Source organism: Equus caballus, chromosome 11 (genome assembly GCF_041296265.1).
Source record: "Equus caballus isolate H_3958 breed thoroughbred chromosome 11, TB-T2T, whole genome shotgun sequence".
Lineage (NCBI taxonomy): Eukaryota > Metazoa > Chordata > Mammalia > Perissodactyla > Equidae > Equus > Equus caballus.
Window position 1 is genome coordinate 9604253 of NC_091694.1, and position 26072 is coordinate 9630324.

Here is a 26072-nt window from a genome sequence, read left to right on the forward strand (position 1 = left end):
CCTCCTATTTTTGCTGAGGAAGCCTGGCCCTGAGCTAACATCCATGCCCATCTTCCTCTGCTTTTATATGTGGGACACCTACCACTGCATAGCGTGCCAAGCAGTGCCGTGTCCACACCCAGGATCTGAACCGATGAACCCCGGGCCGCTGAGAAGTGTGAACTTAACCGCTACGCCACCGGGCTGGCCCCATCTTTCTTTGCTATTTTTAACGAGGCTAATATAAATTTTAAAATATGTATGTGGCTCACATTTGTGACTGGCGTTTGTTTCTATTGGACAAAATTGACCTATGATAATCACTGGTCAGGGAACAGCCACCCTTTTAATTTAGCCTTTTCCCTAATTTTCTTAATACAACAAGCTGAAAAATACAGTATTTTCCTGTTGGTCCAAATTTCTAGACTGTTCTCTCCTCCCAAAAAGAAAGATCATTATTGAGGACATAGGTTTATTTTTCCTACTTTAAATGGTCTTAGATTTCAAAGCTTTTATTTACTGATTTGTTTAATGTCTTTCAATAGCTGTTTAGTTTTTCTGCATTTCTCCTGTTTTAGGGTGTTAACCCTCACTTTTTTCAAGGCAAAGTTCTCTTGAAACTATCCCCTTTCTAATTGTTATCAACCTCCCACGTGTCATATAATCTAAAGACAAAGGTGTTTGGACCTTTATATCTTACTAAGAACAACTAGGCACTGAGTGAAGGTGAAACTGTGAAGAGTAAAGCATTTGAAACTTTTTGACATCTATTTTTTTTATTGCAGTAACATTGGTTTGTAACATTATATAAATTTTGGATGTACATTAGATTTTGATTGCTGTATAGATTACATCATGTTCACCACCCAAAGACTAATTATAATCGATCACCATACACATGCCTAGTCACTCTTTTAGCCCTCCTTCCAATCCAATCTCTGTCTCTATGTGTTTGTTTGCTGTTGTTTTCATCTTCTATTTATGAGTGAGATCACATGGAATCTGACTTTCTCCCTTTGACTTATTTTGCTTAGCATAATACACTCAAGGTCCATCCATGTTGTTGCAAATGGCAAGATTTCATCATTTTTATGGCTGAGTTGTACTCCATTATGTATATATACCACATCTTTTTTATCCATTCATCCTTTGATGTGCACCTAGGTTGCTTCCAAGTCTTGGCTATTGTGAACAATGCTGCAATGAACATAGCGGTGGACGTATCTTTATGCGTTTGCGTTTTCATGTTCTTGGGATAAATACCCACTGGTGGAATAGCTGTATTGTATGGTAGTTCTATTCTTAATGTTTTGAGGAATCTCTATACTGTCTTCCATAGTGGCTGCACCAGTTTGCACTCCCTCTAACAGTGTATGTGAGTTCCCTTTTCTCCACATCCTCTCTAACACTGATTTCCTGTCTTGTTAATTATAGCCATTCTGATGGGAGTGAGGTGATATCTCATTGTAGTTTTGATTGGCATTTCCCTGATAATTAATGATTTTGAACATGTTTTCATGTGCCTGTTAGCCATCTCTATGTCTTCTTTGGAGAAATGTCTGTTCAGATCTTTTCCCATCTTTTAATTGGGTTGTTTGTTTTTTTGTTGTTGAGATGTATGAGTTCTTTATATATTTTGGATATTAATCCTTTATCAGATATATGTTTTGCAAAGTTCTTCTTCCAATCTTTAGGTTGTCTTTTCATTTTCTTAACGGCTTTCTTTGCTGTGTAGAAGGTTTTTAGTTTGATACAGTCCCATTTGTCTATTTTTTCTTTGTTTCCCTTGCCTGGTCAGACATGGTGCTTGAAAATATGCTGCTAAGACCAGTGTTGAAGAGTGTACTGCCTATGTTTTCTTCTAGAAGTTCTATGGTTTCAGGTCTTATATTCAAGTCTTTTGCATGTGGCTGTCCAGTTTTCATTCTTTTGCATGTGGCTGTCCAGTTTTCCCAACACCATTTATTGAAGAGACTTCCTTTTCTCCGTTGTATGTTCTTGATTCCCTTGTTGAAAATTAGCTGTCCGTAGATGTGTGGGTTTATTTCTTTATTTCTTCATTCTGTTCCATTGATCTGTGTGTCCATTTTTGTGCCAGTATCATGCTGTTTTGATTACTATAGCTTTGTACTATATTTTGAAATCAGGGAGTGAGATACCTCCGACTTTGTTCTTTTTTCTCAGGATTCCTTTTACTATTCAGGGTCTTTTGTTGTTCCATATAAATTTTAAGACTGCTCTATTTCTGTGAAAGATGTCATGGAACTTTGATAAGGATTGCATTGAGTCTGTAGATTGCTTTAGGAAGCATGGACATTTTAACTACGTTAATTCTTCCAATCCAAGAGCATGGAATATCTTTCCATTTCTTTGTGTCTTCTTCAACTTCTTTCAACAATGTTTTATTGTTTTCCGTGTACAGGTCTTTCACCTCTATGGTTAAGTTTATTCCTAGGTATTTTATTCTTTTTGTTGCAGTAGTAAATGGGATTGTATTCTTAATTTCTCTTTCTGCTACTTTATTGTTAGTGTGTAGAAACTCAACTAATTTTTGTATGTTGATTTTGTATCCTGCAACTTTACTGTGTTCATTTATTATTTCTAAAAGTTTTTGACGGATTTTTTAGGGTTTTCTATATATAAAATCATGTCATCTTCAAATAGTGACAGTTTCACTTCTCCCTTTCCAATTTGGATCTCTTTTATTTTTTTTATTGCCTGATTGCTCTGGAGAGGACTTCTAATAGTATGTTAAATAAGAGTGGTGAAAGCGGGCATCCTTGTCTGGCTCCTGTTCTTAGAGGGAGAGCTTTCAGTTTTTCTCCATTGAGAATGATATTAGCTGTGGGTTTGTCATATATGGCCTTTATCATGTTGAGGTACTTTGCTTCTATACCCACTTTATTCAGAGTTTTTATCATAAATGGATGCTATATCTTGTCAAATACTTTCTCTGTATCTATTGAGATGATCGTGTGATTTTTATTCTTTGTTTTGTTAATGTCGTGTATCATGTTGATTGATTTGTGGATATTAAACCATCCCTGTGTCCCCAGAATAAATCCAGTTTGATCATGATGTATGATCTTTTTAATGTATTGTATTTGATTTGCTAGTATTTTGTTGAGGATTTTTGTATCGATGTTCATCAGTGATATTGGCCTGTAATTTTCTTTTTTTGTTTTGTCCTTGTCTGGTTTTTGTATCAGGGTAACACTGGCTTTGTAGAAGGAGTTAGGAAGCCTCCCCTCCTCTTCTATTTTTTGGAAGAGTTTGAGAAGGATAGGGATTAAGTCTTCTTTGTATGTTTAGTAGAATTCACCAGGGAAGCCATTTGGTCCTGGACTTTTATTTTTTGGGAGATTTTTAATAACTGTTTCAATCTCCTTGCTGGTGATCGGTCTATTCAAATTATCTATTTCTTCTTGATTCAGTTTTGGAAGGTTGTATGTTTCCAAGAATTTGCCCATTTCTTCTAGATTATCCAATGGATTGATGTATAGCTTTTTGTAGTATTCTCTTATAAACTTGTATTTCTGAGGTGTCTGTTGTAATTTCTCCTCTTTCACTTCTGATTTTATTTATTTGAGGCTTCTTTGTTTTTTTCTTGCTGAGTCTAGCTAAAGGTTTGTCAATTTTGTTGATCTTTTCAAAACTAGCTCTTGGTTTCATTGATTTTTTTCTACTGTTTTATTAGTCTCTATGCCATTTATTTCTTCTCTGATTTTTATTATTTCCTTCCTTCTACTGATTTTGGGCTTTGTTTGTTCTTCTTTTTCCAGTTCCTTTAGCTGCACTGTTAGATTGTTTATTTGAGATTTTTCTTGTTTGTTGAGGTAGGCCTGTATTAATATAATCTTCCCTCTTAGATCACTTTTGCTATCTCCCATAAATTTTGCATGTTGTATTTTCATTTCCATTTGTCTCCAGGTATTTTTGATTTCTCCATTGACCCAATCATTATTCAGTAGCATTCTGTTTAATCTCCACATATTTGTGGCTTTTCAATTTTCTTCCTGTAGTTAATTTCTAGTTTCATACCATTGTGTGCAGAAAAGATACTTGGTATTATTTCAATCTTCTTAAATTTATTGAGACTTGTTTTGTATCCTAATATGTGATCTATCCTGGAGAATGTTCCATGTACATTTGAAAAGAATGTGTATTCCGTGGTTTTTGGATGGAACATTGTATATACATCCAGTAAGTCCATCTGGTCTAATGTGTTGTTTAAGGCCAATGTTTCCTTATTGATCCTCTCTTTGGGTGGTCTATCCATCAGCGTTAGTGGAGTGTTGAAACCCCCTATTTTTATCGGGCTGCTGTCTATTTCTCCTTTATGTCTCTTAACAATTGCTTTATATACTTAGGTGCTCCCATGTTGGGTCCATAGATATTTACGAACGTTATATCCTCTTGTTGGATTGTTCCCTTTATCATTACATAGTGATCTTCTTTCTCTCTTGTTACAGTTTTTGTTTTAAAGTCTATTTTGTCTGATATAAATATCGCTACCCCAGCTTTCTTTTCATTGCCATTTTCATGGAGTATCTTTTTCCATCCCTTCACTTTCAGTTTGTGAGTGTCTTTAGTTCTGAAGTGTGTCTCTTGTATGTAGCATATATTTGGATCTTGTTTTTTTATCCAATCGGTCACTCTATGCCTTTTGATTGGAGCATTTAGTCCGTTGACATTTAAAGTAGCTATTGATAAGAAAGTACTTTTTCCCATGGTGTTACCTCTTTTCTAGATGTTTTAGTAGTTCTTCTCTGTTCCTTTCTTCTTCTCTTGCTCTCTTCCCTTGTGGTTTGATGGCTTTCTTTCACATTATGTTTGGGCTACTTTCTCTTAAAGTTTTGTGTATTTATTATAGTTTCTGCTTTGTGATTACCATGAAGTTCATCAATAAGCTATCTATATATCGGACTATATTAAGTTGATGGTCTCTTTGGTTTGACATCTTGCTAAAAGCTCTACTATTTTACTCCCCTTCTCCCACATTTTATGTTTTTGATATCATATCTAATCTCTTTTTTTTCACATGTGTATCCATTACCCTTGTATGGAAATAGATAATTTTAGTACTTTTGACCTTCATATTAGCTTCATATGTGGTTGATCTGCTACCTTTACTCTATATTTGCCTTTACCAGTGATTTTTTTTGCTTTTTTTTTTTTTTTTGGTTAATTTTCTTGTTCTTATTTGTGGTCTTCTCTTTTCCACTTAAATAAGTTCCTTTAGCATTTTTTTGTAAGGCTGGTTTCTTGGTGATAAACTCCTTTAGTTTTTGCTTGTCTGGGAAACTCTTTCTCTCTCCTTCCATTCTGAATGCTAACCTTCCTGGGTAGAGTATTCTTGGCTTTAGATTTTTTTCCTTTCAGCATTTTAAATTTATTGTGCCACTCCTGTATAGCCTGTAAATTTTCTACTGAGAATCAGCTGATAGCCTTATGGGGTTTCCTTTGTGTGTAACTTGTTGCTTTTCTCTTGTGGCTTTTAGGATTCTCTCTTTATCTTTAATTTTTGACATTTTAATTATAATGTGTCTTGGTGTAGGTCTCTTTGGGGTTTATCTCGTTTGCTGCTCTCTGTGCTTCCTGTACCTGGATGTCTGTTTCCTTCCTTATATTAGTAAAGTTTTCAGCTACTGTTTCTTTAAATAGATTCTCTGCCCCTTTGTCTCTCTCTCTTCCCCTTCTGGGACATCTATAATACGTATGTTAGTGCACTTGATGTTGTCCCACGAGTCCCTTAGACTGTCCTCATTCTTTGTAATTCTTTTTTCTTTTGTGTGTTCAGCTTGGGTGATTTCTTCTACTCTTTTGTCCAGCTTGCTGACCCATTCTTCTGTATCATTTACTCTGCTATTGAGTCCCTCTAGTGAATTTTTCATTTCCAGTATTGTATTCTTCATTTCTGATTGATTCTTCTTTATATTTTCCAGTTGTTCGTAGAAGTTCTCACTGAGTTCATCCATTCTTCTCCCAAGATCAGTAGAAGCATTATTATGACTCTCAGTTTGTGTTCTTTGTCAGGTAGATTGTTTATCTCTGTTTCATTCAGTTCTTTTTCTCAGATTCTGTCCTGTTCCCTTACTTGGAAAGTATTCTTTTGTCTTTTCTGTGACATATATTTTGGATGGTCAGAGTTATTTGATCTTTTATTTTGTTGAAACTTTTGGCTTTTATTTTATAGACAATATATTAGTAAGCTATGACTCTTAAAATATTTCTTGGTCAGAGAGGTGTAACTTTTTCTAAAAAACAAAAAGAGTGATAATAATGATGAGAGAACTCTTAGGTAAGATATAATGTAACAGTTCTCTTATTCTTCATGAGACTATTCCCTTGAAGGTATGAACCTGCTTTTGGATTTTCTTTAGTGGAAAATTTTATTCACTAGGGTTTGAAAAACTGTTGTGATATCACTGATTAAAACAAGCAACTTTCAATTCTGGAAACATGATTCATTGAGCAGAAATATACAGAAACAGTTACACTTGCAAACATCCACATCTATGGACAGATATACATGAAAATTAAGGTATGTTTTTAGAAGGCAGCTTAAATACCTAACAGTTTAGGGAAAGGCAGTGGAACATATGAGCTGTGATTTTATTTTCTTAAGATTTTTCAAGAAATGGAAAATAATGGCAAATCACACCCATCAAGTTCCAGTAACTGAAAACATTTATTCTCAGTCTACAAGGGACTAAAACAAGATCTTTTATGGATTGACATTTTAGCTGCTCTGGTCTTGTAGGAACGGCTAGACTTTTCCTTCTTATTTTCTCTGTAATGAGAAAGTGGTATCTGAGTTTAGACTAATTTGGTTTTGAATGGCTGGTGGATCATGTGCTGTATGGCAGTAATGTGACTTTTTCTATCTGGGGAAAGGATGAAGTTGGAAAGAGTCTTAGACACAGGTCATAAAATTAATTTGCTGGTTCATAGATAATTATCACAATGGCTGCAAAACACTTAAAAGCTATAAATATTGTCCAAAGTGTTTATTCATAGGAACTTTACGTAGGTAAAAATTGGGTTTGGGGCTTGGATAAGAAAATATTTTCCCACTATTTTAAGGTCTTAATTTGTCCCACAAAATGAAATTAGGAAGATTGTAAAAACAACAACAACATCTATTTTAAAACACTGTAGAATTTTAATCTTTAAAACGGGGCTCAAATTTTGATTAAGGCAAGAGTTGGCCCAGTTCTAATTTCAACTGGGAAAATACCACTCAGTTAGAAAAAGTCTCAAAAGAAGGTGTGAAATAATTGGAACTTTGAAATAACAAATCAAGTCAGGGAGACTGTGCAGAGTTAGTCTTTAGCAAGACCACAAATTATCAGGATATCAAAATATCTGCACAGGGCCTAGAAACTCTATTTAAGATAAAAATAACTTGAAGGCAAAGACTGTAGAGCCAGAAAGAAATTTGAAATTTGAAAACTAATTGCCTTCAATTCATAGGTTAGAAGGCTGGCTGACCAAACACATTTACCAGCCAAGAGCTCAACTTTTCTAATGAGAAACAAAACCATCTCTTCTTGAGATTACTCCTGTAGGTTAAACATGACCATGCATTGCTACTTTTATGTTAAATAGATAGATTTTAGTGTTTCTGAGCAAAGACGTAGGACCTTAAGACCACCCTGTGTAGTTTCAAAGTTCTGGGAATTTTTAGAATTTACATAGATAACTAAAGGAAAATTGCTTTGTTATTGTTTTGAATTTTTCATGAGTAACTACTCTCACGTCTTTGGTGTATGATATCTTGCCATACATGAAGGAGACCTTCTTCATATTCATCTGTTTAAAAATCAATAAGCCCTTATTTATATATTATCCTCTATAAAAGTTCTGAAGGGTCAGCACAGAGGAAAGACTCTTATGAAAGACTTTCTTCTCAGCTACCCAGCACACTCTCTCAGTGGAAATACGTTTGGCTACAAATAACAACCTACTCTACCGAGAGTGGCTTTGTTCTTCTCACATAGCAAGAAGGTGGAGCTGATCCACTGGTTCAACAAAAATCATTAAAACTTTGCATGCCTTCTCTCTTTCTGCTCTACTCTATTAAACATCTTTCATTTTTCCTTTTGGTCATAACACGGCTTCTGAAGATATAGGTGAAGGGAAGGAGGGCAACTGGGTGAGCCCCGTCTATTAGTTCATTACGTGCTTTCTCATGAGTACCCTTCTTATAGCCCCTGGATTTTCATTGAGTACACTGGGTCACAGGGCCACCCCAGCTGCAACGGAGGTAGTAAATTAGGAATAAGATTAAAGAACTGGCTTAAACCAAAATGCCTGGCTTTGGGCACTTGCCATCAGACTAAAATCAGGATGTGTTAGCAAGAAAGAAGGAGACAATTGAACACTTGTCAGGAAATCTTCCCACACACATCACTTGAAGTATTATTTGAGGTACTGTAAAGTATTCCTGAAAATGGTGTGTGGTGTGTGATGTTAATCCTACTATCTTTTAAGCTACCTTTTATAACTTTATTACAAGTTGATGTTTCAAATATAATGGGCAAATGACATCTTGACTAAGTCATTGAAGGAATGAGAAGGATACAGAAGAGAAATCTTCATAGTAGGATTTACAACTCTCAGGTCTTCTACTGTATACAATTCCCTTAATATTTGGACATTTGGTAAAATCTTCCAAGCTATTTGTAGGATGGTCTTTCACATAATTCCCTAAAGTCCTTTTAAATAGAAATACATTGAGAAAGAATCTGTCATATCATCCTATCCGTCATAATCCCTCTGTGTCAAGCTAATCTTCTGGATGTTTCCATGTTTATAAATAGTGATAAAGAAAGCAACAATGCTTTTTTCCAAATCACTGAAAACGGAACAGGAATATACCTGGGGCTCATGTGCATAGAACCAACATTCCATGAATGTTACTAGGAAAAATCATCCCAGCATCTCACAGAACTGTTCCATTTTCATAATCACTGCTCTTTCCCCACATTTTTATGATGACTTTTTCTCTCTGTTCTTGGTATTCATTGCACTTTTATTAATAAGTTCCCAAATTCCAGCAAATCTATAACTAAAAAATGTGTTCTATCTCCCCCCACCATAAAGCTCAGTGTCTCTCCTTCTGGTAAACAGGTCACTGAGGACAGGTAATTCAGAGAATATTGAAATAATATAGTCATAACCTACTATTTGCCATTTTAGGACTACACTAGACCATGTGGCATGAAGATAAGCAAGTATTACAATATCATGGAGAAAGGCATGGATAAATTCATGACAAAGGTAGGATGAGAGTGCTGTGGAAGCAGTCATTCATTCTGGTCAGTTTGGTCAGAAAATGTTTCACAGAGGAGGACAAACTCAAATTGATTTTGAAAGATGAATCAAAGGGTGCCAGATGGACAAAAGAGTTAAGGAAGACATTTGCAGGTTGAGAGAAGCATGGATATGAAGATGTCATATTCCATGGTAAAATTGGAGAACTTTGAGTACTCTGCAGTGGCTGAAACTTAGGCTGCACCAGAATGAGTTATGTAAGTTAGATGAATATGGGCAAGTAAAATAATGACAGACCACGGAGAACAACGGTCAGCACATTAACGCATTCTTACTTTATCCTGTAGGTAGTAGGGAGCTCCCAAAGGCTTTTCACTAGAGTATTAATATGATCATACTTGTGTTAAGTAAGATCACTGTGAAGAACAAGGGATGGAACCATGAGCTCCAGATATCTCGATCATTGAAGAATGAGACAATTAGGCTCAGGCTCTGAGCTAAGGCAGAAACCCGGTGATGGAGAAGAACACAGTGGTCTAAGAAAGTCAAAGGAAGTAAAAATCGACAGTTTGGAAGCAGATGGAGTAGGGTGAACGGACAGATTCTTCCTCTTTTCTGGTCTCCATGCCTAAAACTTTCTGATATTTTACTGCCTGAACAATCATCTTGTTTTCATGCTGGTCAAGGTTCTCCAGAGAAATAGGATCAAAACGAAATTTATTATAGGAATTGTCTCACGTGGTTGGAAGGCTGAGAAGTCCCACAACCTGCTGACTGCAAGCTGGGAGACCAGGAAAGCCGGGAGCTCTGATGTCTGAGAGCAGGAGAATATGGACAGCCCAGCTCAGAAAGAGAGAGAATTCGCGCTTCCTTCACCTTTTGTTCTGTTTGAGTCCTTAATGGGCTGGATGATGCCCACCCTACATTGATGAGGGCACATCTTCTTTGCTCAGTCTACTGAATGAAATGCTAATCTCTTCCAGAAACACCTTCACAGACACACCCTGAAATAATGTTTTACCGGATATCTGTGCATCCCTTATCTCAGTCAAGTTGATGTGAAAAATGAACCATCTCTCATATGCCCTTTTTGTGGTGAAGGTCACACTTTTTGGAATTCCCTCAACTATGTATCCTGACATTTTAAAAACCATAAATGAATTTTAAGGACGGTTCCTTGTCACTGTTTCCATGACTCTCTACCTCTGCCATTTGGAATTACTCTCTCCCTCCCACATGCTAGAGATAGTTCTTGAATCTTTAGAGCAACACATCACGTTTTCCTATGTGCTATACGTATCTCCTACCCCTGCACAGAAGGTGCTAGGCTACTTTCTAATCTTTCTAAACCGAGCCGTGAAAACTGTGGTGGAACAAACAAGAATACGCCTTCTTCATTTACGAGTCCTTCACAGTCCTGAGAAGAATAAATTGCACATAGAAAGTATTCAGGAATTTTATTAAATGAATGAACAAATTCCTGGTAGAATTTGTCAATTCGAAAGTTTTAATCAGACAATTCAAAATGTCTGGGTGAAGATTGAAACCAAACTGATTTTATAAAATTATATGTAGATAATACAACTGTTCATTAGCTCTAATTATAGAGGTTCCATAGTTAAATATTAAAAAAAAAAAATCTGTAGTGAAAAGGAAGAAAAACTTCCTAAGGAAATTTCTTTTTATTTGTTTTACTACTTCAGCTGTTTTCTAACATTTGAGATTCCAAAATAGGTACAAGGAAGCAGAGGAAAGAAAAATCGCTTGGCCTGTGCCCAAATGTCAAGTTGTCTCAGATGCAAATGAGCAAGGATGGCGCCCTCCAACAAGCCCCGCCCCCTTCCAGGGAGGTATGGCGGCCCTTGCCTCTTCTAGGAGCTATCACGCAACCTAATATGAACCCCCAGACCCAGAGCGGAGCAGAAAAGTTGCTAGCCTTAATAGAAATTGTACTGCAGGTCGGACAGTATGAAAAACAAAATGAATAGAATTTTGTTCACTGGCTACCGTTCTGTAGTCTGAGGTACCTTGTGTAACGAAAGAAGAGTGAAAAAAAAGTTAATAAATCGTATTGGGAATACTGTGTAGCTGGTGGGGGGTGAGGGCACTGGTGGAGAAAGGAATTGCACCAGGCGTCTTAGCCCAAAACAGATTATAATCTGAATGTAAATAGATATGCATTATTTTAGGAAAAAACAGAGAAACATTTTATATCAATTATCTTATAGTGGAAAGGTCTTCCTAATATCATATAAATTCCACAAAATATAAAAGTGTAAAAACGTCAACAATTTGGTTACATGAAAGTTTTAACAAATTCTTATAAAAATACCATAAACAAAGTCAAAAGTCAAGAAATAAATTAGGAAAATATATTTTTAAAGCATGTCAGAGACAAAGGTTTGATTTCTCTGGTAATATTTATGTCTCCCATAAATCAGTAAGAAAAGAGATATTTGTGTTTTCCTTTATGTGCATTGTCTGTTCATATCCTTTGCCCACTTTATTGTCACTTTTCTTTTATAAGTATTTGACAGATATGTGTGGACATATGAACACTGGTATATAATTAATAACAAAATACTGTAAATAATTGAAACATCTATAAATAGGGGGCTAGCTAAAGAAATTATGACACATTTATAGATAAAATACCATTGTAAAAAAAGAATTAGGGAGGCCATTTTTACTGATATAAAATGATATTTATGATCTGTTTTTAATTGAAAAAAAACAAGTTGCAGAAATATGTGTGTGATATTTGTAATGTGCTATATTTGTGTAAAAGACACTTCATATTTACTTCTAAATGCATATATTTCTGAAAAAGATAAAAACAGGAAAAAAAGTAGTATCAATTGTTGCCCTTGGGTGAGGAAATTGGATGCACAGGGACTGTCTGGGAAGGAGACAATTGAGTGAGACCGTACCCATAACCAAACACTTTAATAATTTTGCAGGTAAATTAATATGAATATTCACATTAAGTGAAAAAGGTAAGAGTGTTAATATCTGTTTTAGGCTAGATTTTACGAAAAAATGAGCTTATCACAAATTTGCAACATAATTTAGTATTTCAGAAATAAAATTTGATTTTGAAATACAATCGGATCTTTTGGGTTTTGTACCATGTGACATTATTGCCCATTCAAAAAATATTACTACAACTAAGCAGAAGAGCAAGACTGATCCACCAGTGTTCGTTCAACATACGTTGAGTGAGTGCCTCTGAGACCAAGTCACAGGCTGACTCCATCCTCTTTGAGCTGTATCTCACAAACATCACAATCTAGCTGATGCTGAGTTTAGTCCTTTAAGTGAGGATAAAATTGTCAGCCTAACCCAGCTGATTGAAGGATTGATTAGGCTAACAAATATGCAAAAGCCAACATTGCAGGGGCTCAGGAAATGTTATCTGAAATTGAAACAGTGGAAGCGATGTTTGTTGGCTGTTAATAATTGAATTATTAAGCAAAAGCTTAGCTAGGCATTCCTCTGTGGTCTTCAGTGCAGTAGTATCTTGAAAGCAAGGATTGTTAAGGATGGATGATGAGAGGCCAGAGGATTTTACCTTGAAAGAAAGAACAGCTCAAACCTAGAGATGATATTCTCTTCACCCCTTCAGAACTGAAAGCATATGCAAGAGACACCTCCCATTTGAAACAGAAGGTTTCAAAGTTTTCAAATTGTGTGCATTTCTTGAACATTACATCACATACTAGAGGGTCTGAGACTGTACCCTATAATCAGACACATCAGTAATTCTGCAGGCAAACAAATGTATATTCACATTAAGTAAAATATATGACCATAAATAACTTTATATCCATTTAGGCCATGTTTTCACAACAAATGAGTTTATTAAAAATTTAAAAAATAACTTTAACATTCCAGAAATGAAATTAGATTTTAGAATAAAATTGGGCTTTTAGAATTATATTTAAGAGATTTTAGAGGGGGATAATATGTTCACAGTAATTTAGTTTTAATTGGATAGCAAAATATTAAACATAAAGAGCATATTCAGTGTATAGGATGTGGTTGAACTCGTCAAGGATGGATTCTAGAAAAAGTGATTCTTGAGACTATTTTGTCTGTAAATAACATAGCCATTTATAATAGTACCTATATGTTGCCCACCATAATGAATCATAACATAGCTCTGTAATTAGAAGAAAGCAATATGACCCTCCCAACTGCTTGTTAGACAAGGTGGCTTATCTAATAATAAGCTCAACCAAGAGGCAATTTCAAAAGTTGTGTCAGATCTTTACGTAACTTGGAATTGAGATTTTTCAAAGGAACATGGCTTAAATAGAGGCCTTATTCTTGTTACCTGTGAAAGGACACAATTTAAAGGGAGAAATCAAAGAAAGGAACCAATTCTTTCATTCAACAAATATTTATTGAGTGTCTATTCCATGCCAGGCACTGAACTGTGTTCTGGGATTAAACAGGACACACAGTGACCTTTCCCTAATAAGATTTACAAAAAATAAAGAAGGTAATTTCCGATACTCTAATTGCTATGATAATAAATTGCAGTACGGCTATTGGGAGTTATGACGGGGATGGAAGACTACTTACGTAGGGTGATCAGGGAAGGGAGGCTCCCTGACAAAGTACCATTTGAGCCCAGACTTGATTTACTGAGGGAACTAGTGGTGTGAAGATCTAGAAACAATACTCTAGGCAAAATGCACAGTAAGTTCAAAAGAACTGAGGCTGTGAACAAAGACATTGACGTGTTTGAGGAGCCAGAAAACAATCATGTCTGCTGCATAATAAGGCAGGAGAGGAATGAAAAGAAATGAGATGATCCTGCATGGCCTTAGTGGTCAGAGTAGGGCATTTGGATTTTATTCTACATACTCTGGAAGCTTTTGGAGGATCTTGAAAAAGGGAGTGACCTGATCTGATTCATGCTGTTAAGATAGAATTTTGGCTTTTTGTGGAGAAAAGACTTGATAAGAGTGAGAGCAGGAATTAAGTTGGAGGCTTTTGTGGTGGTTCAAGTAAGAGAGAATCTTGAGAATTCAAGGCTAAATGTCATATGCTGAGTTGGACTGTATTTTGAATTTAAGGAAATGTGGCCCATTGATAGATTTAATATGAGGTATGAGGATAAGAGAGGAATGAGGTTAACGTGCAGATCTTTGACTTACCAAATTGGGTGGTATGCACTATTGATGGGAATGATTATGGAAAGGACAGACTGGGAGGGGAAATCATAAATTTTGGCCAGGTTAAAGTAAGAAGCTTACTGGATGTGTATTGCACATCCAAGTATTGATGTTGCTTGCGCAGAGGACATACAGCTCAATCCTGGGAACATGAATGTGGAAGACACGGCATATAGATAGAATTACTCACATAACAGTGTAAAATTACCTAGTGAGAGAACTCATAGAGGAAATAAAAGAACTGAGGACAGCATTTAGGTTGAGAAAGGAGGAGGAGTAAATAAATGAGAATGTGGATGAAATAGAAAGAAAACCAGGAATCAAAGAAGTCAAAAGAGAGACTATTCAACTGGACCAGATCCTTTCGAGAGGTAGAGGATTTGGCAACATGAAGCTCATCCTTGACCACAGTAAGGGCTATTTTAGTGGAGTGATGTCAATATAAGTTTGATTGCAGTTGATTGAGGAACGAATAAAGGTGAAGGGGTGGAGACAGCACAAATATACAGCAACTTAATGACTTTTCTTCTGAAAGTGAGTAGAGAAACAGAGTGGTGGCTTGAGAAATACACTTGATATTATGAAGCCCTAAGTCCATTGTGAAAATGACTTGCAAATTATGGAGTAATTAGATAATACAGTTTATATTTTTTCTTGATATGTTTCCTTGTAATATGTGTGTAGGCATGGGCTTGTTCATGTGTATGAACTCTTCATTTCACGTTTCTGAAGAAGAATAAGGAAGTGCATCTGCAATTCATTCTAATGGGACGACTTTGAAGGGATCTGGCTGGAAGCTGCTACGCCCTTACAGATTGCAGTGCTAGATTTGGAATACCAGGTCCCTCTGCGTGCCTCAACTGTGTCAAGACCTTAGAAAACCAAAGGCCAATACATCTTTTCCCTTCTCTGTTTTGACTTTCCTCCCTGACCCCATTTCTAACACAAAATTTCTCTTAGTTTTTGTTCCAGCTGAATAATTCAACCTTGGTGAAAATAATTCTAGGGGGAAAAAATCGATCTTGGGAGAAAACCAACTCATGTGCATAGGGAGTAAAACTTCTGCAAGGTGATTATGGAGACCCACAGTAGAGTTTAGAAATAATTTTTTCCACAGTAATGCTCAGGCCCTATAAAAAGGTATGCAAGGTTGGGAAATAGGGCTGAAGAAACCCCTGCAAAATGTGTGACTTCTTGGTTACGTTTTCCCTACATTATAGAAAAATTGTATTTATAAGATATCAGAGGGAAGTTAACACGAAATTGTAATTCCTGTTTATCGCAACCATTTATTAAAGGTGGTCACACCTCCTATGACTCTTGTCATTACAGCAGTAGTGTAGGGAATAAAGCTCTGGGGCAGTGAACAGGGTCATAGTCTTCCCTTCTTTCATGCTTCTATTAATCCCCAGATCAATAGCCAATGGAAAGGCTTGTCATCAGGAACAAATTTGTTAGCACAGGGAAAAAAAGAGTGTAAAGAAGAGCACACTTTGTTGAGGAGCAAATAATATGTGGATAACAGGAGACTGGTTCTGAGACAATCCCTCCCTTCTTTCCCAAACAGAATAAAGAGAACGTGGCGATTCCCAATTGAAACAAAAACTGACACTGGGGTTAATTACCAAGACCTGGAATTATATCAATGATTAGAACGGGTTAATGAGCAGCAAGGTCAAGTGACCTTTATGCTCTTTGGGGGCATGTTAATTTCGATTTGTTTCTAGAACCTTCTGGCTCATCAAACATTTGCCATTTACCAAAGCAATGATTATTCATGTTCAAAGATCACAATGTCGCCTGTGCTCAAATTGAACAAGCAAGTATATGAGATTTTATGCTACTCACCACCCCCAATTGCCAATTTATTTATAAAGGTCTTCCACTTGAATAAGGACAGCAGAAAACCTAGCTAGCCCTGGAGAACACTGGGTCTTATAGGCAATGCTGCTGCACAGATTGCACTGTCTGGCTTTTAGTGGTTAAATAAGACCTCTGTTGACACTTGACTTAAGTGTGATTATCCGCAGTTGAAAATTTGAGAACCAGATCGTTTAGCAGTGGATTGGTGCCGCATGTTGCCGAGTACCCTGTGAAAGTGCTCACTGTGAAAGGCTAGCACACAACACCTGAAATTCATAATAACTCCAGGAGTGGGCTTGGATGCACTCCTTGTTTGCAGGGTTGTCTGACCACTAAATGATTGATGAGAGGCCTTAGTGGATGAGAATGTTGATTCACTGAAATGTGTAAAATGCACATTTCCTTTTTTTCAATGTAAACTACCAATGTATGGTCAGTGTATTTAAAAGGCTGGTAATGTGAGTCTTTGTTAGTGTTTCTCTGTGTTTTATTTCCCTTTGCTTTCCTGGAACAACTAACTCTAATGAAACCTGACGTCTTAGTGCTAAAATATGTTGACTCTCCCGCCCTGCCCTTATTGTACATTGAAAATGTGCATAAACTTTCTGCTAAATCACTAGTCTTAAAGTGTTTAGAGCTTCTTAGGTTTCTCAAAGGTGATCATGGGCCCCAGCCTATTTGTTTGCTTATTGAAATGTGAAGCAACCAGATATGCGCGAAGGTGAGTAAGGCTGGAATGGATAGCAGTCTTTGTAGTGGATATTGCAGCGTTTGTCCCTGATTTCGCCTTTAGGACCTTCTAGACCAACTCATTTCCCTAGTTGATGTTGACTGCTGATGGATCCTGAGTCCTCCCAGAGAATTGCCTTCTGTAGAAGATAACTGCCTTGCCCAAGGTCATAGCCCAAGGGCAGCCCACATCCAATAAAACATCAGAAGGGCAGCACGAAGGTCTGGCTATCTCCCCTTAGTCTGGAACAACTCTGAAGGGCCTCCTAGCTCTGGAGCTCTCTTCGGGATCAGCTGATGCCTTTGCTGCGATGCATTTCCATTCAGCATCTTCCTATGCCCACTCCTTCCAGTCCCACAAAGGTGTTGATCCCAAGAGTTCTCCAATAGACTTCCCGCATGCAAATCTCTGTCTCAGATTCTGGTTCCTGGACAACCTAGAACAAGTCCATTTTAGAATGTTTAGAAGCTGAACAAGCTATTTTTGAAGGTGTCACCAGAGTGGAATCCAATCCTAAGCGTGACAGACAGCTTTCACAGATCATGGTACAAGTTTCCCCTGCCTCCTTTTGTCAAAAGCCAGATGGACAACTTTCGATAAACATCTCTTTAAGACTGTGAGAGTTGTAAAGAAGCTGAGAACCAGGATTTAGTGAACTTTCTTAGACCCCAGTTCTGCCATTTGGCACCAATCTTTACTTCTGACAGCTGGTTGCTGCAGGATGATAACCTAGGGCAGTGTTTCTCAAACAAACGCTGTTAAAAATTCAGATTCCAAGACCCTCCTCCCTGGCTCAGAATCCCTGGGGGAAGATCTGGTGATCTGGATTTAACAATCATTCCAGGCAAGTCTGGGAAAATTAAACTACGACCAAAAGTCTATCAGATGCTGCTATTGACAGAAACTATTTTTATACGAACAACAGAAACAACAAATTATCGGCATAGAGCCATGTTTTGTTACTGGCTACCTTATTCACAGGCTCTGAGGCCCAAACGACTACCTCTCTTGCTCCCATGTTAGTTACCAAGAAAACCGCACTAATGAAAATAATAAACAAATTAGATGTGCAGTTTTTCAAAGGACTATTTGTTCATGATGGAAATTAAAGCACCCTGGTGACAGAGTAATAGAATCCCTTTGAGGCTGGAAAGGCAGATGACTTAGAGCCTTCCCTCTGTGTCCAGGATTTGGGATTGATGATAATCAAGTAACTTTAACACCTGCCTGTGTAGATTGATCCTGAGGCTTACATCTATAGATCGGCATCACGAGTCCTTCCTTCTCAGTGTTTCTTGAGATTCCCAGATTTCTTCCAGACAGCCGGTGTTCTTCCTCCCTTTTCCCTGTGTTACAGATGGCACAGCCAAATGCTGGTTAAGGTACTATACACATAACCATATGTTCAGCTAATTCGCTGCTACAGAACATAGTGATACTTTTTAGTTGTGACCCATCAGGATAAATTATCTTGATGGTGTTTTGATGATATTAGGTCAGATATATCTTTTTTTTTCCATTTCTTTAAACTACTACAAGCTTTTGAAATAACAAGATACTTTTCATTACAAGCATAAAAATAAGTTTGCGTCATTCTTGATAGCTCTGCTAGGAAGTTAGTAATTTTAAGACTCAAAAATTGGATTTAGTTACTCTGTCTTTCATGAGAGTATTGGGGATATCAGCATTTCACCACTTTTAAATAGTGATAACCAAGAAGTCTGCAGAAAATAAGCTTTATTACATCTATGGTAATGAACCTTGCTGTTCCAAGGCTCTAATAATTCCTTCGGGGGTCTCAAAAAGTCAGAACCAAAGCAGCCAAAAGCATGTCTTTTTGACAGTCCAAAGACTTCACAGACACTGATTTCCTATCCTTTGACACTTGTATGAGGTTGGCGTTTCCGTCATAAATGTACTTGGTTTCCCTCAGGATCATTCCGTGGGTTTCTCTGACAAGTTTACAGTCCTGGTTGGATTTCTGATCACAAGATAAAATCTTTGCAAGTTTCTTTTTTTTCCCTCCACAACTTGAAAGCATACTTTCCTAATTAAAAGTTTCAGTCTGATTACTAAGACCTTATTATCAAATTATCTAAAGAAAATTTCTACTGAAAAACAATTCAAAAGCTATGCTGTGTATTTTGAATAGGAAAAACAATGCATGCATCACACATGCTGTTGCTTAGGGCTGTAGATATAATGGACAATGTCACTGAGTATTTGAATATTTAGGCCACTTCAAAGATTTTTTTCCCTTTTTGTAAGATGATTGTTTTTTTAAGCTGGATAAAAATACTTGTGTTGTCATGGATTATGGCAATACTTAAGCATATGTAAATATAGACATGGTTAAACGATCTGTAGACATATGTCAGCATGAACAATCGGATCCCTGAATCAAAGTTTGCTGTGTATTTCAACCAATATTTACTGTCAGCAGACCTTTGGCAATGGAAACAAACAGGGGACGTTGTATGAAACGATGCCTTGAACATTTCATCACTTCTAGTTGAGAAACTGATAATCTTAACATTTTAGTTTTAGAGCGTCTAACATGACACCAAAATAACTGGTTATGAAGCAACTTTTATTTCCTTTTCACAGTACCAAAAACAAACAGCAACAACAAAAATGAAAACAAAATGTTTGGATTATTTCATTCTTTTGGATGAATTGAATGATCTTGAGGTTGTATTGAAAATAGCAGAGATGAGGTGGGTAAAGTTGAACGAAGTTTCAGCTGAGACTGTAATTAGGATTTGGTCATTAATGGGATTCATTGGAATGTAAACGTCATGAAGGCAAGGACCTTCTTTGTGCTAAATGGTGGGAATACAATAATAAACAAGAGAGAGTAGGTAGTCAATATTTACTCAGTAAATGAAGGAATGGAAACTAAGAAGTGAAGGAGATAGATTTATCTGAAGTTTCTTGGTTGAAATGTTGAACGGGTAATGATTCTCTATACCTGTGAAGTCCAACATGGTAGCCACTAGCTGCATGTGGCTATTTAAATTTAAACTAATTTCAATTAAATAAAGTTAGTTTATTTATTAGCCAGCCACGTTTCAAGTATTCAGTAGACACATGTAGGTAGTGACTACCCTACTGGACAGTATAGACATAGAACATTTCTATCATCACAGAAATTTCTATTGGTGAGCATTGCTCTAAACAGAATGAAGACTATATGTGGAAGAGAAGGAACGGGGACAGCTGGCCCCTACTAAGGTCTCGTATTTCCAACTACTTTCAGATAAATTGTGCTGACTCTGAAGACTTGACATGACACGTTTCAAATCCAGACTCAACTTTCTTTTAAATATAGTTCCTCTAAAGTCCCTATTTCCACTCTTAGCATCACCGTTCTACCGGAAACCCAGGCTTAAAACATATTTGCTCTGTCTCTTCCTCTCCGTACAGTCAGATTACAATCCCATAGATTTCTTTCCATCCAGTGTCTGCTGAGTGGGTCCCTTTGCTCTTATTCCTGCTGTACAGTGACTCATATAATTTGGAGTATTTGCTGACATTTATAATAAGGGAAGATGGTTGTGACAAGAACAAGCACTCTGATTCCAGTGGGGAAAATGATACACAAAAAGGGGCAAATTTGTCACCAACTCCATCCTTGTTTGATTAGCATGTAAATAATATCTTATGTAACTTTCTAGCTTCCTGGCTTTCCCGCTTTATTGAGGAAATAAACTGTATATATTTACTTTGTTCGTTTTGATGAGTTTTGACATATCTACATACCTGTGAAACCATCACCACAATCATGATAAGGAATATGTGTACCACCCCCAAACTTACCTTATGCCTTTTTGTACTCAATCCTGACCTAACTACCTCTCCACTCCTCACCCCATCCCCAATTGATCTGCTTTCTGTCACTGTAGATTAGTTTGCATTTTATAGAGTTTTACATAAATACTTATGTATGCTTATATAAATGCTTTGCTTTCATTTCTCTTTCATAAAAATCTGGGAGAGGAACGCCTTGGTTATTGGTAAGTATATCTTTAAATTTTTTTTTTTTGAGGAAGATTGTCCCTGAGCTAACATCTGTTGCCAATCTTCCCCTATTTTTTGTATGTGGGACACCGCCACAGCATGGCTTGATGAGTGGTGTGTAGGTCTGTGCCCGGGATCTGAACTCGCAAACCCCAGGCTCCTGAAGCAGAGCACATGAACCCAATCACTTCACCACCAGGACAGGACCCACATATCTTTAAATCTTTAACAAACTGTCTAATGATTTTCCAAAGTGGTTGCACAATTTTACATTTCCATAGCAATGTAAAGGAGTCCTTTTGTTCCACATTCTCACCAATACTTTGCATAATTAGTATTTTTAATTTTAACCATCCTACTCAGTATATAGTAGCATCTCATTTTGGTTTTAATTTGCATTTAAATCTCATTTTTTCAATTGCTCATTTGCTATCTGTATATCTTCTTTAGTTCAGTGTTAGTTTAAACTCCTTGGACATTTTTTGGGGTTGTCTGTCTTATTACTGAGCTGAGTTCTTTATACGTTCTAGATACTGGTTCTTTGTCAGATATGTGTTTTGCAAATATTTTCTACCAGTCTGTGGCTTGCTCTTTAATGTTTGTGATAGTATATTTTAAAGTGCAAAAGTTTTCAATTCTGATGAAGTCCAATTTAACATTTTTTTAGTTTTAAAATTTGTGCTTTTTGTGTTCTATTTAAGAAATTTCAACCAAACTCACTGTGCTTAAGATTTTCTCTTATATTTTTTCTAAAAGAAAAAGCAGCTTTAACTCTTACATTTAGATCTATGATCTACTTTGACTTAAGTTTTTGTATAGCGTGAGGGAAGGATCAAGGTTCACTTTTTTGCTTGTGGCTACCTAGTTGTTCCAGCACCGTTCATTGAAAAGATTATCTTTTCCCCATTGAATTGTCTGGTTACTTTGTTGAAAATCAGTGGACAACTGTGGCTCTTTCTCTAGCCTGTCTACTCCATTTCATTGATCTATATGTTAATCTTTATGCCAATACCAGATGGTCTATAACACAAAAAAATCTGTTGTGATTTTGATTGGGATTGAATTTAATCTGTAGATCATTTTGGAGAGAATTGACATCTTAATAATACAGATATTTTTCCAACTATGAACATGATATAGTCTCCATTTACTTAATTTTATTTAAAAATATTTTTCTCACTAATGTTTTATAGTTTTCAGTATACAGACCTTGGAAATATCTTATCAAATTTACCCCTAAGCATTTTATTTTTGTGATGCTATCATAAACGGCATTTCTTTTTAAATTTCAATTTCTTATTGTTCATCACTATAGAAACGTATAGAAATGTAATTGATCTTGGTCAATTGATCTTACAGTCTGCAAACTCACTAAACTCACCCTTTTTACATCATTTTTCCAACCTGTGTGCCTTTTCTTACCTTGTTGCGCTCCCTAGAACCTCAAGTAAAGTGTTACAAAAATGGTGAGCATTGGCATCACTGCTTCAATACTACTCATAATGGGAAGTCGTTCCATCTTTTATCATCATGAATGATAGAAGCTCGAAATTTTGTAGATTCCTTTTATTAGATTTAGGAAGTTTCCTGTTTCCAGTGTTCTGAGTGTTTTTTATCGTTCAAAGCTTCTTGAAGGGGCTTTGATAATTTGTTCTTTGACAACTTTGCTCATTTCATCGAAGTTGTTGAATTTAGTGGCATAATATGTTTATAATAGCTGTTTTAATATATTTGTTTTTTAGTTTTGTCATCTTTGTGTTTTCTAAGTCTCACGATGGATCCTGCTAACCTGCTCCTTTGCACACCTGGCATTTTTAAGATTATTATTATATGCCAAGCATTGTGAATTTTACACTGCTGAGTGCTGGATTTTTTTGCATTCTTATAAAGATTTTTGAACTTTGTTCTGCAACACAGTTAAGTTACCTGAAATCAGTTGAATCCTTTCTAGGCTTGGTTTTAATGTTTGTTACTGAGACCAGAGACTACTCTTCTAAGTATTCTACCTGATGCCCCATCAGTTATGGAGATTCTTCACCCTGGCTGGTGGATCCATGAGCTCTTTTTTCTTGCTGTCTCAGCTCTGAGAATGACTCCTCCTTCTCCTTGCTGGTGGTTGTTTCATGGCTCAAGTAGTTTCTTCACAAGTATGTGTCCAACAGTGCAGTGCTGAAGACTCAAGTGAGATCCTCTGAGGATTTCCAGACCTCTCACTGGCACTCCGCCTTATGAATTCTAGCTGCATTAGCTTTTCCTAATTCTCAACTTGGTCTCTTCCACTCAAGGATATGGGTTTCCCATCCCTGGAGCTTGAAACTTTCTCTGGGCAGTACATTTGGGAAATCATACAGTTCGCTTTGTTTTTTCTTTTATTCTCATTTTATATTTTTTCTAGTTTTATTGAGATATAATTGACATACAGCACTTTATAAGTTTAAGGTGTACAGCATAACGACTTGATGGACATGTAGCGTGAAATGATGACTGTAGTAAGCTTGGTTAACACTTCTCCTTGTTTGTCTTCTTTCTCCCAGGGCATACAGTCCTAAAGTGCTTACTGTACAATATCTAAAAATTGTCTTTCACGTATATATTTTGTATGATTTTTGTTCAAAGTGGGAGGATAAATCCAGTTTTTTTCTTCCTCCATATCATGGCTGGAAGCAGAAGTTTCCAGTTAAATTATTTTACTCTTTCTCCAAACTATTCTATAAACTTGTGCTCCAGAAAAAAAATGAGCTAAATATATCCAGAAAAATACCATTCTGCTTAGGGTGCCAATTCACCAGTTGAAGAGTCACAGATATGTGATAAATTAGAGTAAGAAGACAAAAGAAGCAGAGAGTCCAGCTAGGATTTGCAATGTTTTATACCATTCCCAGCTAATCAGAGAGATCCAACAACAAATTACTTTGACCATTCAGAGCAAGAAGAAAAAATTGACCTTAAGTTACTTTCCTTGGACTGTATGTCATTGTCCTAGTGCTATTTAGACTGTATGATCAATACCTTGCAGTTTGGCAAAAGCTTTTGCATAGATGTAATTGTCTCATTGCCCTAACTATATAAAAACAGGCCTATGGATTTTCGTAGGACTGTAGAGTATTTCTGCACCCAATTGGATATTGCAATATATTCCTCCCCAAATGATGACATTTCTATACACTGGAAAAAGTTTTCACATCACATCTAGAAGTATGAGAGAAGTCACAAATACAGTAAGGTGTGTAGAAAAATATCAGAACGGGTAAGATATATGCTTTCACCTTTGTTGTATACTAAGCATTGGCAGAGCTGTTCTAATAGAAAAGCCACTCATATGTACATTCCCTGTGTATTACCACACCAGGCTTAAGTACTGAAGAAAGGTAAGTTAACTCCTTCGGAGATAACACCAAATCAGAAATTTCAGGGACTTTCTCGTTATTATGGATAGATAAAAATATGTTGTTCTCACATGAGGATTATGAGAGCTCAAGGAGTGCCAGAGAAGCTCAGGAAAGAGGCATACTCTTTCCTGAGCTACCACTTGTTTTAGCACATTGGGTGAACCATAGTCTTCAGGAAGAGAGCATCATTCATTTTCAGTGCATAGCTGGTGAGTGAAGGGTATGTGTCTTGGTGATTTTAAGACTCTTGTTCCAGCCTGTGATAGCAACCGTGGCACTATGTGAACAGTCTGGAGCTGTTCACCAAAGGAACTCAGATTTCTGAGCACCTTAGAATTTCCTGCCTGAAAGAAAGTAGAAACCTTTCTAGACTAGAAATGATGGATATCTGATGATAGCAACTTGGTACATTTCAATGTTTAATTGGTATAAGAATTGCTGGATGAACTTGTTAAAATTATAGTTTCCAGGGCTGAGTCCCTGAAAATTCCGACTCAGTAGCCCTGGAAAGAAACCTTGTTATCTGTATATTTAATAAGTAAAACCCATGGGGCCAGCCCCATGGCCAAGTGGTTAAGTTTGTGTGCTCCACTTCAGGGGCCTGGGGTTTGTTGGTTTGGATCCTGAGTGCAGACCTATGCACCACTCATCAAGCCATGCTATGGAAGAGCTAGAGTGACTTACAGCTAGGATATACAACTATATACTGGGGCTTTGGGGAGAAAGGAAAAAAAAGAGGAAGATTGGCAACAAGTGGTAGCTCAGGGCCAATCTTCCTCACCGCAAAAAAACAAGGTACCACATATGAATATGAAAAACGTGCTCTATGTTCCAGAGATCACACTTTGGAAACAGAGTAGGATTGATTTTGAAAGAAGTGATTCCAGAATTTAATGTTAGGGTAGAAGCTCATCAAGGAAGTCCACTGTATGTGTCTGTGAGTGTTTTTGCTTGACAGTTGGTATGTATAGGTAAAGATGGTGGGCAAGGAATCCCTTGACCTCTAGATATGGCAGGATCATGAGTATTTTCCTACAGCTGTGTTGGACCCTTGGGGAAATAAGGAAGTCTTGTATAATATTTCTCCTCCAAACCCAATACTCATATGGGAAAGTTAGATTTACTTAACAAAAAGAGAGATTTATGAAAGTTGGGGAAAATAAATGAAATAAGTGAGGGCAATTTTGAAATTTGAGACCCTGGAGATTTCCTTAAAACAAAGAAGAGACCCATTTATCTAGAATTGTTTGGATTAAGGCTCCCTGGTACTATGGGAGTGGGAGGGAGGGAGGGATCCAGACACCCTCAGGGGTCCTTTCAGCCATGTCTTCCTAATTCTTCATGAATAATTAGCCTTTAGGGCAGTTAGCCATTGGCCAGGTTTCTTTCCACGTACTCACCCTAATACTGGTTCCCCCACGACAGTCACCTTCTCCACTGCTATATGTGTTTAGAAGCTGTTTGCTTTTCACTTCTCCAAGGCAGGTTTCTCAGGAATTTTTTTCCCTTGACTGGAAACCAATAATGTGGAATGTGCCGGTTATTTGAAATTATGGCACACAAACTGAAGGAAGTGCAAGGAAGGGTACTCTGTGTGTGTGTGTGTGTGTGTGTGTGTGCGCGCGAGAG